We start from the raw sequence: 13,668 nt of genomic DNA on the forward strand, positions 1-13,668 counted from the left end.
GGACTTGAATAAAATTGAAACAGAATAGGAAGGGACATCAAAGGATGTGGGAAAGGAAAGAAACCCCTCACCCTGGGATCTAGCTGACCTTTCCTGTTGACTGAGAGTCAAGAAACTTCAGCATGATTGATAAAGCCAACATTGCCTACAGAGATAGTGTGCTTTCCTGAAGACAACTCAAACAGGATGTTAAAAACAGGAAATAAACTGTGCACACTCATGGCTGGGATGTTTGTGACTCCGACCTTGAGTCCCAGCCTAGCTGAATAACAAAAGGGCGCGCCCACACACACACATACACACACACACACACACACACACACACACACACACACACACACACACAATATAAATTAACCTTGGAGCTGGCTGGAGAGGTGCCTCAGTAGTTAATAGCACTTGCTGCATTGGTTTGGTCATATGACAGTTCATGAACCATCTGTACCAGGTACTTGGCACCTTCTTCTGACCTTTGAGGACACGTGGTGCACATACTTATATGCATGCAAAACACAAAATAAAATTAAATGCTTAAAAAGTTACCAGCTCATATATTTTACTTTTTTTTTTTTTTTTTTTTTTTTTTTTTTTTTGAGGCAGGATCTCATGTAGCCCAGGCTAACATCAAACTTACAATGAAGCCTTGGGTTCCATTCCCAGTACTGTATAAACCTGGGTATGGTGGTGGTCATGAAGTCTCGTGCCTGTAATTCCAACAGGTGGCAGGAACCGAAGTTCAAGGTCACCTCAGCCCTTTACTAAATTTTAAGATTTGCTTAATTTTTTTTTTTTTCCCGAGACAGGGTTCCTCTGTGTAGCTCTGGAGCCTATACTGGCACTCATTCTGGAGACCAGGCTGATCTTGAAATCTGCCTGCCTCTGCCTCCCAAGTGCTGGGATTAAAGGCGTGAGCCACCAACGCCCGGCCAGATTTGCTTAATCTTTAAGCCTTGTAAACTACATCTTTTGAGGAATGTAACTTAAAAGGCTGGAGGTTCATATGTATCACCATTGTGAAGACACCTAAACATGATTTTTCTGGAAAAGCCCATACACATGTCTTGATATTGTGTATTATCCTTTTCCTCCGAGACTATCTCAGTACTTAATAAACTCACTAACTTTACTCCTGTTTGGCTCATCCTGTAATTCTTTCCTACAGTCAAGTCTAGGATATTTGCATTGAAAGCCCTGAGCAGAACTCCTGGGGCTGCTGGTGACTGTTGGGCTGTATCTCCCCACAGCCACTGACAGAATCATTTCTTTGGTCTGGGTTTGGTGTGCTATCTAGGGTGAACAGATGCTTGTTCGTCTACCCTGGAAAAGTCATGCAACAGCCTGCTCTCCTAGTAGTTTTGGCTCCATGACCAGTAACTGGTGGCCAAGGTTTTTTTGTAAATAGTGAAAGGAAGGAAGGTTTTGTTCCTCTAACACAGGAATGGCCACTGTTGGTGGAGTGTATTTTCAAAGAGCAATGACAGAAGCATCTTTACCTAAAAAGGCAATATCAGGTTCTATACAAAGTGAAATGAGCACATGCCAGCGTGCAGTAGCTAGGACATGAATTTAGAAGACAGACAGACACATGTAGGTTGTCAGGAATGCTGAGATGGTCTACCTAATAAATACAAATGACTTTCAGGGGAGGGAGAGGTCAGCTAAAGTTGTACATGACAGATTCGTCTTTATGTGTGATATCTGTGCATAAGAATCATTGGCAGCCAATGATGTGGCTCCCAAATATAATCCCAGCACTTAGGAGTTTAAGGCAGGAAGATCACTATGAATTTGAGTTGAGCCTATGATACAGAATGAAACCTTATCTCAAAAAAGCACAAAATATGTAACAAATAATGATAAGGACTGCACTGTCTTGAGTCACAGAGAACTTAAAGACTGGACTTCACAGAACCAGGGACCCAGAGAGGTATGCCAAACAGGCCTACTGTTTTCCTAAAATACTTCAAAGAACTCAGAACTTGTCACCCCAAAATACACCTCTAACCTCAAGTAAGCTGCAAGTCACTGAAAAGCTTTCTCTGCCTCCCCAGCTCCCTGCCTAATAACAGTGAAGTCATGGTTGGAAACTTCAGACCCCTTCACCCAGGAGAGTGCAAAGGAGCACCCTGTGAATTTCTGAGAATGTAATTGACCTGCCCAGTCTGCTGCCATGAACCCTAAAACCGCTTTGTCCTGCCCTTCAGCAGATGTATTCTTGTTTGACTGTGTTAGAGAGGCCAGATTTAAAGCTTTTCCTGGGTTTCCTCCATGCATCTAGTGAGGTACATGGAGATAAATGTCTGCCTGTTTTTCTCCTGGTAGTCTGTCTTTGTTCTAGGACTCCAGCCCAGAACTTAGGAGGAAGAAGGAAAGGGCGTTCTTCCTCTCCTATGTGCCCAACCTTTGGACCCAATCCCAAGTCTTTTGCAAGAAGAGTGAAGGGACCCTCCTCTTGACCCTGTGTGCCATTCTCTGTGAAAGCCAGGAACCTCTGGAGTAAATAAGCATGATGCACTCTTAGAAATGCCAGCAGGAAAGAGATACAGTTTCTGGGGCAGGTTCTCAGCATCTAGCCTTGGTCAGAAAATGTTCTCTGAATCTGAGCTAAGCTTTTTGTCATCCATCCATCCATCCATCCATCCATCCATTCATTTTGTTTTTTGTTGAGACAAGGTTTCTCTGGGTAGCCCTGGTTGTCCTGGGCCTCACTCTGTAGCTCAAGATGACCTTGAACTCTGCCTCTTGAGTGCTGGGATTAAAGGCATGCTCCACCACCACCCATCTGTTTTTCTTGTATTGAGACAGTATCTCACTATGTAGCCCTGGCTGGACTGAACTTGCTATATAAACCAAATGACTGGAGTCTAGTCCCTGGGACCCACGTGTGAAGGAGAAAACCAACTCCAACAAGTTGTTCTCTGACTTCTACCTGAGCACTATGGCATAAGCACGTGCGTGGACACACACACAGACACACACGCACACCCCAAGCTACTTTGTTAACTTGTTCCATCCTAATGAATGAATAAAACAGGGTGTTTTGTTTTTGTTTGTTTGGTTTTTTTTCTTTTTTCTTTTTTTTTGTTTTTTTTTTTTTTTTTTGCCTTTTGAGACAGGGTTTTCTATGTAGTCCAAGCTGGTCTCATTCTCTCCACCTGTCTTACAGGTATACACCACATCCAGCCCTGCTGATTTCTAAATTGTGTGTGTGTGTGTGTGTGTGTGTGTGTGTGTGTGTGTGTGTGTGTGTGTGTGTCTGTGTGTGTGTGTGTGTCTGTGTGTCTGTGTGTCTGTGTGTCTGTGTGTCTGTGTGTCTGTGTGTGTGCCTGTGTGTGCATGCTAGAGGAACAAACTTGTGTCATTCCTCAGGAGACATCCCCCTTGTTTTTGGAGGCTGTCTTACCCTGGTCTGGAGCTCAATGGTTTGGCTAGAGTAGCTGCCCAGTGAAGCTCATGCACTCGCTTCTCTTTGCCCCCCAGTACTGGGATTACAGGCATGCCACCACACCTGGCCTTTTTAAAAAACATAGTTTCCAGGGATGAAACTTACTCATCTTTGTACAGCAAGCACTTTACCGCCTGAGCTGTCCCCTGAGCCCAACTCTCACTATCTCACTGAGTATTTCAGTCTTATTCTTAGCAGCATTGATATTTAATCTGCCAGTCATTTCCTTTCTCTTAGCCAAGGTATTTTAAAAGGGCCCAACAAAGCTCCACAGCAAAATATTAGACTTGATTTCTAAGGTTTCTTCCTGTTTTGTGACCATGATTCATCAGTTTCATTGATTTTTCTAAGGGCCTTGGGACTGAGGACCTCTTTAAAAAAATTTTCAGTTATGTGTATGTGTCTGTGTGTTCATATGTACACAAGTGCAGTGCCCACAGGGGCCAGAAGAAGGTGTTGGACCCCCTGAAGCTGGACTTACAGGCAGCTGTCACCTACCTGATGTAAACGCTGGGAACCAAATTTGGGTCTTCTGCAAGAGCAACAAGTAAGTGCTCTTAACTACCGTCCAACCCAGGAACCCATAATGTTGGTGCTGTTATGAGTGGCAAACAGGGTTCCCATCCCATATGTGACTCTTGTTTATTCCTTAGATAAACATGAACTGGTCCCTGGAAGACCCCTTTCCCCCAGCAAACAGCCCATGGAGATTCCATTCAACAGTGGAGGAGGGCAGGAGTGAGTGCACCCTACTGGTCATCAAACACAGAAGGGTAATGGCACCCTGTGCTGGCAAGGGTGACTGTTAAGGATTTGTTGTCTCTCTAGAGCATGTTAGCAGTAGGAATCCTTCAAATGTGTGAGTGCACACTCTTTGATCCAGCTCCTGGGAATGTATTCCATAAAGACTTCTGTTTCCTCAGACATGTGTACCTGAGTGTCAACGGTAGCACCAGTGGCATTCCATGTACTCATCTGCGTGTTAGTGTGATGTGCTCACTCCATGGTGTGAGACAAGCATTAAAGGCAGCCGTTCTCATGAGTTGATATTTATTATATAAATATTATATAAATTGTATTATATAAAAAACTGTCTTTGTGTGAAAAGGGGAGTTGAGGAATATGCATGCTTATATAGCCATAGAATACCTATGGAAAAGATGTAAGAAATAAGCCTGGGGCTGGAGAGATTGCTCAGTGGGTAAAGGCATATGATGCCAAGCCCAATAGCCTGAATTTCAGTCCCCAGAACTGGAAGGAGAGAACTGCTCTGACCTCACAGCTTGCAGTGGCATATGTATGAACACACACACACACACACACACACACACACACACACACACACACTTCAAAAAAAGGGAGTAGGCTGTAATGTCTATAGAATCTAGGGGTTGGAGTTCAGTGGTTAAGAGTATTTGTTACTCTTTCAGAAGACCTGGTTTGATTCCCAACACTCACATGATGGTTCGCAACCATCTATAACACCAGTTCCAAAAGATCCAATGCTCTCTCGTGACCTTAAGTACCATGCACACATGTGGTACATGTAAATACATTAAGGCAAACACTCATACAGATAAATATTTAATTTTTTTAAAATCTAGAATCGGGGCTGGAGAGATGGCTCAGGGGGTACAAGCATTGTCTGCTCTTCCAGAGATCCTGAGTTCAATTCCCAGCAACCACATGATGGCTCACAACCATCTATAATGAGATCTGGTGCCCTCTTTTGTCATGCAGGAATACATGCAGGCAGAACATTGTATATATAATAAATAAATACATCTTAAAAAAAAGAACTAATCTAGGATCAGCCAGGTAGTGGTGGTGCATGACTTGGTTAAGATCTAAAAATCTAGGATCCACAATTCAGAGAAAACATACAATGTTTACCTTTCTGCAATTTTGATTCACTTAATTTTCCTGAAAATGATACGGCTTTGTTCTTTATAGCTGAACACAGTTCCACTGTGTGAACCCACATTATCTTCAGCTGTCCTCTGTTCTTGGACATCCAGGTGGCTCCAAGATCAGTGTTGTTAACAGTTGCAAGAAACTGGTGTACATGTGTCTGTGACATGTTGATGTCGAGTTGTTTGGGTAATGAGTAGTATAGCTAGGACTTCTGTAGAGACTGGACTAGCTTCCATTTCCAGCAGGGCATAAGGACATCCTCACCGCCATTTCTTACTTGCTTTCTTAATGATTGTCATTCTGGCTGGAGTGATAGACTTCGTCTGTACTTTGGGTTTGAGTTTCTCAGGTGGCTGATGAGGTTGGACATTTTCTTCATGTACTTATTATCATCACACACACACACACACACACACACACACACAAAACACTTTTAAGTAGAAATAGTCTACAGTAATGAAAGGAAAAGCACAGGCAACAGCATAAATCACACGACAAGATGTTACCTAGAAGCAAAGTGCCGAGATTGCATACTACATTCTTGTCAAAAACACGCAAAAAAAAGTAGCCTCCACAAGGCCAGGGAGGTTCAGGAAGCAAAGACAATCTGCCCTGTGGCCTGGGTGCTTGTGGCAGGGTAGTCTCTTGATGAGAACCCATCTAGGTTATAAGGCATAGATCCACCTTAAGCAAAAGCTGGAGAGACACAGCCACCAGACAGCACCCTGGGGAAGCAGAGATGTGTTTTGGAAAGCTGCCTGGGTTGTTTGACATTTTCCACTGAGTTTGTGGAGGTGAAATTTGTCAACAGCCAGATTAGGAAGGCCTGATGACTGAAACTCCACACCCCACAGTGTTGAGCAAGGCCCCGGAAGTCAAAACCCAAAGTGGGGCAATGTGTTCCTCAAATCTTTTATTTTGGGCACTTCATCTCACCTGTGGGCAGAGCCTGTTAGCAGTGGCCTGCTAAGTGGATTAGGTGCTGGGTGAGACAGGTGCTTGGTGAATCGGGCACTTGGTCGGATGTGTGCTTAGAAGGTCAGGTTTTAGGAAGGCAGGCATTTGGTTCACTATGCATGCTTGGGGCTGGTAATGGCTGATCCTGAAAGCTGGGACTATCCTTGACACTCTTCCCTGCATGGCCCACTCACTACCATGTCCCTTAAGACTAGAGTGGAACGTTCTCCTGCCTGGCCACCTGTAGACTTCTCCCCTGGTCCCACTCCTGTAGCATTTCATTCCACCCCCTCCCTGCCTTGCAGCCTTGTCTTCTCCTGGTCACTTCCACTTTTCCCTCATTGATTCCTTTCCTCCCCATGAAGCAAGCCTCACAGAAGTCAGGGTGATGTGGTGAAACCTTGGCGAGCACTCTGTCCCAGTACCTGTTGCTTCTTGCTCTTCTGGTTCCTGGAAGTCACCTTTTCCTTTCACCAGTCAGCGTGATGGGGCTGGCCCATACTGCTCTTCACATTTGTCCAATTCAGCTAGTTTTCCTGGTAAGCTGGCTTCAGAGACTGGCTCTGAGGATGACACATTCCCACCAATATCTGGGATTTTGTTGAAAGAATCAAAAGAGAAAAACCCTTTTGTCCACTAGGAAGCTAATGTGTGTAATCCTCCAGTTAATCCTGAAGCTGCTTGAGGCCATTTTGTGAAAAGCACCTAATCTGAGAAAGAAGTCAATCTAGGCAGTATTTTGGCTAGGGATTTTTTTGCTGTGATATTCAACATGGCCAAAAGCAGCTCGAACTTCCATATCACGGTCCGTCATTGAAAGAAGTCAGGGCAGTAACCTGGAGGCATGAACTGAGGCAGAAACCCTTGTGGAGTGCTGATTCCTGGCTTGCTCCTCATGGCTTGCTCAGCCTACTGTTTTATAGATCCCAGGATCACCTCTCCAGGGGTGCCACCTCCCACAATGAGCTGGGCCCTCTGACATCAAGACAAAAATACCCCATGGGCCAATCTGGTGGGGGTATTTTCTCAATCCAGATTCCCCCTTCCCAAATGACTCTAGCTTGTGTCAGATTGACATAAAACTAGCCAGCACAGGCAGGCTAGGAAGAAGTAAGTTCTAGTGACATCTCCTGTGCCCCCTAGATCCTGCTGGACCTGCCTCAGAGCTTTTTAGTTACCAAAATCCACAGATCCCTCTTCAAAAGGGCAATTCTAACTGAGTCCCTTGCTTATAAAGGCAGGTCTGATCTATCAGTCAGGGTTCTCCAGAGGAGCAGACCAGAATATGTGCTACAAAGGAGGTTTATTAGGTCACCTTACACGATAGGGCCTGGGCAGTGCAACAATGGCCACCTACCTACTGGAGAGTGTGAGAACTTGGTGAGTGTTCAGTCCATGAGGCTGGATACCTTAGCAATTCCAATGTGACACTGAAGGCTGATGGTCTTCAGTCTATGTTAGAAGACCACAGAAGCTGGGTTCTGATGTCAGCAATAGCGCAGATGTGTTCACCAGCAAGGGGCAAGGGTGGTAGGCAAAAGCAGTACTGCTTCTCTCTCTACCTCTTACTTGGGTCTCCCAGCAGAAGATGACACCCACCCTGGGGGAGGGGCTTCCCCCAAGGTTAATCCTTCCAGGAAACACCCTCATACCTCACTAGGGACTTGTCTCTTAGTTGATCTCAGATCCAAGAAAGTTGACAACCAAGGTTAACTGTCCTACCTTTGATTGGAGATGTTATTCCCTCCCCTTATCTATATGTTCACAACAGGGAATAAAGCAAACTAAGCATGACGTGGCCTTTGACTTTGTTACTGTTACAAGCCCTCTCTATTTTTGTATTCTCAAAGGAAAGAATTCAGTTGAGAGTCATGGACAGTTTAAGTAAAAATTTATCCAGCAAGGCAAAGCTACACTCCAGAGAAAGATTGGAGTGGGCTATCCCGAAGAAAGAAACCACCCAGTGGGTCTGCGTTGTGGATTTAAAGGAAGACTTTATGGTTGTTATTATTATTTGTTGTTGTTTGAGACAGGGTGTCTCTGTGTAGCACTGGTTGCCCTAGAACTATCTCTGTAGAACAGGCTGGACTCTAACTCACAGAGATCTCCCTGCCCTTGCCTCCAGAGTACATTAGAGGCATGTGCCATCACCACCTGGCTGGTTTTATGATTATTATGAAGTATGACGACTCTTTTCTCCTCACAAATGATAATTGGGCAGATCCCCCTTTTAGGATATTCCCATGATCCTTTTGAAAAGCCCACAGAGAAGTGTAACACCACGATATAAATGATAGCATGATGAAGCAAGGGTCTTTTGAAGATGCAGACCTTTTGTTAGTGCCATGTGTGGCAGTTGAGAAAGGTCTATGGTACCTTAGTTTCTGATAATATGGACAACCTATCTTCAAATTCAAGGAAGTTTCCCTGAAAAGGAGCATCCTGACCGACAGAGAACACAGATACTGAGACATAGCCTCTGTCTCTCTCATCCTTCATATCTAGCTCCTTGCCTATGAAGTCTCAGTGCTGCATTTTCACAGGGGTCGCAAATATTTTCTGAGTCATCTGCCTCGAATGCTTCTTAGGTTGATACTAAGTTCACTGGTCTGTGGCTTGCAGAACGTTCTTCCTCATTTCAAAATGTCATGTCATCTGCCTCTGTCCAACTTCCTGAGGAGGTCAGAGGCCTGTTAGAAGGCAGGGCTGCTGAATCTCTTGAGAAGAAACGATGTCTCTCAATATGGCATATGACCCTTAATGGTTTCATTTGTTTCAGTTCTCTCCAACAGTTGTCCAGGTGAGGTCAAGGTTGCAGGAGCTGGTGCCTAGTGCCATCTTCCTTCACTGAAGCAGGAGTGGATTCCTTCAACCCCAGCACTATCCTCTTCCATCCTGCATGTTTTCTGAGCACCCATCTGTAGCGTCCTCACAAGGATGAAGGCTACAACCTATCCTGCCCCCTCCAGAGCTGGCACTAAGCTCTCACACCCAGAGGTCTAGCTTCTCTTGGGGATGGCCACTCACACTTGGAACGTCCCAAACTCTAGGAACGGCAGCTCCCAGCCCTTTCCTCGCGATCTCTTAAACTTTCCCAAGAGCTCTGAGTGGGACAGATGTTTGCATCTGTTGCCAACAAAGGGCAGGTGCTTGGTTACACACCTACCTACCTCATCTCCCTGAGTGGCACAGCTCCAGTCCCACTGCCTAACATTCATGACTTCGGAAAACCCATGAAGACCGGCCTTGGTTTTCTTTTTCTATTCCTTCCTGGCGCTGGGCATGGTAGCCAGGACCTTGGCCATGCTAGGCCAACGATCTGCCACTGAGCTTCACCCCCCGCCCAGCCTCTTTGTGTTTCTTTATCGAAGAGATGTGGGAGAAGCTGTATGGCTGGGCGTTGTGTTTATTGCTGTTTATGAAAAGAGCCAAATCTACCGGCCTTTTAAGACACGCCTTTCAGAAGACAAATGGGACTCAGCCTGCTACCCACGCCTTCAAAGGCATGTCGGTCCACGGGATCTTCGCTGGGACTCTGCTACCACAGGCAGGGCCAGGAAGTGACCTGAACCTGACTCCAGGGCCTCGCTCCTTGAGGAGTTTTCCCCCCCTCCCAAACCACTCTTGCGTGCAAAACAGCCGCGCCTGGTCATCCCTCTCTGCAGGAACTCTGTTCCTAAGCGAACCCGCGCGTCTGTCAGGCGGCGCAGGGGCGAAGGGGCGCTCCTGCGCCTGCGTACGGGAGCCGGTCCCCCAAAATGACAGCTCGCTCCTAGTGCCTCAGAGGAACCGGACTGCTCGCGTGTCACGTGGTGCCCCAGAGGCGGGGCGCCCGGCTCAGTCCTGGGCTCCGGAGATGCCCGCAGCTGGAGCGTCACTCTGGGTGGGGGGCGGGATTGGGCGGGGCTCTGCGGGCTGACTGACAGGGCTCTCCGCCGCACCTCCGAAGGACCCGGCTGCTCCGCGCGTCACGTGGTGCTGAAGGGGCGGGGAGAGCCCAGCTGACTGACAGCTCGCTCCGCCACGCCTCAGAAGGACCGGGCACGGCTCGTCGCGCGCGGCGCATTCGTAGCAGCTGCGGACCCGACGGCGTCCGCTCCCCTACCGGGTCCCGCGGACTGCCGGGGTGAAAGGGCCTTGGGCTGCGGTGCTGCGCTCGCGAGGGGCTGCGCGGCGTGGCTGCGCGGGGACGGGTGAGGAAGCGTGAGGAGGGGTCGCTGGCGGCGTGGGCGGGTCGGCTGGACGGTCGGCGCGGCGGGCAGGGCTGTCACTCCGCCAGCTTCAGTGCGGGGCCCGCCGAGGCCGCCGGGCCGCCGGGTCTGAGGCCACGACTGTGCGGAGCCGCCAGGGAAGGCTGGGGCACCAAAGCAGCTTCTAGGATTTGGGAGAATCCTACCCAGTCTTGCCCTGGTCTGCGCTCCCCCGTTTGCGGGTTGAGACATGGGAAGGGGACAAGGGGAGGAGGAAGGGGGCTCAGCGGCCAAGTGCTGCACCTACGGAGTGCGACCTACAGAATGAGCGGGAGCGCGGCTCTGCCGGCACAGGTGCGCTGGCCCAGGCTGGGTCCCGACGTGGAGCTGTCCGGGTGGTGAGTCAGAGGTAGAGGTGAGCTGGCAGCTGTCAAGCCGGGCTGCCCTCGCCAGGCTGAGATCCAGCCTGTAACCCGATGCTGAGGTTCTGATTCATCCCTTTCTGCCTCCTCCCTAATCCTGAAAGCAGGGCAGACACAGCATGAACCCCAAGACAGGAGCAGAGAGGCACATCCCTTCCCTTTTTCCACACTGTGGTCAGAAATAGAGATATTTAGGCCTTTGAGAACCAAGATGGCAGATAAGCTGTTTAGATGGGCTCCTGGAAAAAGTTGACATCTGAGATTTTCTTTTCCCCTCAAACACTGGTGATTTCTTGGTTGGCGATGGTGGGCTATGCCAGTCTCCGTTGCATCCCACAAGTTCCTTGCCGTGGTTGGCTTTTGGATGGTCTGTATCAGTTGACATGGAGTGGATTCCTATTTCTTGAGAATGCCACAAGTATAAGCAGTGAGATGAGCATATCACAAGTCTTAAAGAAATTGAAGCAAGGTATCTCCACAGATGCTAAATGCAGTTGTGTCTTCATGGCGTGGTTGTTTCTTCAAGGGTAAGTTGTTTTATAGTAACACCAAATGGTGCTGAGGAGCTTCTTTTAGGACAGCCCCTTCCCCGGGGGAGCTATAAAGTGGGCAAGTCGTGAATATCTGCCTTTCTTTCCTTCTCTCCCTTCTCTGCGTTCCTTTTGCAAGAGGAAAATAGTCAGGTTAAAAGAAATGTCAAGGGACAGGAGAGAAGACTCAACAGTTAAGAGCATATACTGCTCTTGCAGAGGACCAGAGTTCAGTTTCCAGCACCCACCTCAGGTGGCTCACAACCACCTGTAACCTTGTCTCCACAGAATCTGACACTCTCTTCTTGCCTTCTCAAGCACCTACACTCACATACATACACAAAATTAAATAATAAAAACAAATCCTAAAAAAGAAATGAACTATCAAAAGCCAGGTACAGTGGCATAGGCTATAATATTAGCACTCTAGAAGCTGAGGCAGGAGTATCATGAGTTCAAGACCAGCCTGGACTGTATAACAAGACCCAGTCTAAAAACAGGAATCAAAGCTGGACATGGTGACAGCCCACTTCAGGAAGGAACAGCAATAGCAGGGTGGCTTCCACTGTCACTGTGTCCTCTTGCTTTGGTAGCTTACAGAGTACTTTCAACAGGAGCTCTTGGTTCATCCTCATTAATCTGGGAGTGGTAGAAGGCATTCCTCCTGATGAGGAAAACAAGACTCGCTTGTTCAGGGCTACTTAACTTTTGGAGACAAAGAAAGCTCCACAATAACTTAGTTGCTCCAAGTGCTGAATATAGTAATTCATCACCCAAGGGAACACGAGATGGGTCTGAGTAGATTGTGCCACTTGGTGGGATGTGGGGCGAACTGAGTGGAGCCTCCTTCTCTGCCTTCCTTGCCTTGCTGATAGTCAGCCTGGTTGGTCAGCCAGCTCACGGTACTGCTACCTCTCCCTATACCCTCTGTGGCAACTCAGATTTGTTTCTAGACTTTGAGAAAGCCAGTAGGAAGTGCATTGCAGAGCATCTTTGCTCAAGTGCCCAGTGTTTCCAAACAGGCCAGGTGCCTCAGTATGATGCAAGACAGCATGGACGTTCTAGGGAGACCTGCCCTAGTGATATTTCCTCCTCCCACCTGGAAGAGAAACATTGTAAAATCCAGGGAGCTGCTGTTGGCTCTCCTGGTTTCACCTAGACTTTGTACATGGTATTGTATGAGGTTTTGTAGCGTTTTTTTTTCTATATTTAGCATACACAGCTGTTCTTGTTAGGGAAGAGCAAGCTTTTTATCCCATTCTCTAAATCCAGGCAGCACCACAGGGGATTGCTTTGTTTTTTTATCTGTCTCTGCAGGTCAATGGTTCAGGCCAGATCTAAAGCCAAGGCAGTCTTGGGCACATATATCAAAGCCAAGGTCTGACCTGAAAAGTTTCATTTACTGCATGTCTTGGAGATTGTGTTCTTTACATGAAGGTCACAGGAAGCCATCCAGAGTACTCACCGAGGTGGTGCAGGAATTAGGGCTGGTAAGCCAGGAACATCTTGATGGCCAGAATTACAGGACATTCAGAACTGTTGTTGGTAAGGTCCCAAGAAGCAAAGGACAAACAGTACAGTAAGAAAGGCTTCATTCTGAAGAATGACATGGCCTCTCAGGATGAACTTCCCTTGTGCTGCCAGATAGTGATACAGGTACTGACTGATCTCACCTGTTTCTCCAGTGTCAGCAGCTACACAGTCACTCCCAGAGATCTCTCCCTAAGCATGCCTAGTTCGCTGTGCCACAGGGCCTGTACACTGGAAGTTCCTCCTTCCATATTTCCCTGTAGCCACCTCCCTGTCGTTCAGGTCACCACTCCTATATCACATGTTAACTGAGATCTTCCCTAATAGTCAAAATGGTCTGCCAGTTTCCCCTGGTCCCTAGCCATTCCCTTCAGCATATTGTATTATTCTTTATCTGTATTAGAAATGATCTTGTTTCTTTAAAAATATTTTTATTATCTTTGCATTGTTTGCTACTTGTATCAGCAGGGCCAGAACAGTGGCTGGCTTGTAGTATGTACTCAATGCATATTTGTTTTGGAACTGTTTATTTTAGTCAGAGTCTTGTAAGATGGGAGGTTGTGCTAGTGAGGTGAACATACTGGAGATAGTAGCTGGCTTGCAGCTGACCACTGGGCAGAAGAGTTCAGACATGGATAGATGGGAAGGGAAGCCAAGTAATGGGCTCTGTCAGTCTCCTA

The 13,668-nt window shown here is 47.3% G+C and overlaps 1 protein-coding gene across 1 annotated transcript in view; it reads left to right on the forward strand.

Annotated features, from left to right (window-relative positions):
* The first annotated feature begins 10,348 nt into the window (after positions 1–10,348).
* Positions 10,349–13,668, forward strand: part of Kiaa0513 (KIAA0513 ortholog) — a 51,887-nt gene continuing 48,567 nt past the window's right edge. The window contains exon 1 of the mRNA XM_027410730.2: positions 10,349–10,509. The gene's annotated coding sequence lies outside the window, so the exon portion shown is untranslated. The remainder of the gene's footprint in view (positions 10,510–13,668) is intronic.

This window comes from Cricetulus griseus, chromosome 3, assembly GCF_003668045.3.
Source record: "Cricetulus griseus strain 17A/GY chromosome 3, alternate assembly CriGri-PICRH-1.0, whole genome shotgun sequence".
Lineage (NCBI taxonomy): Eukaryota > Metazoa > Chordata > Mammalia > Rodentia > Cricetidae > Cricetulus > Cricetulus griseus.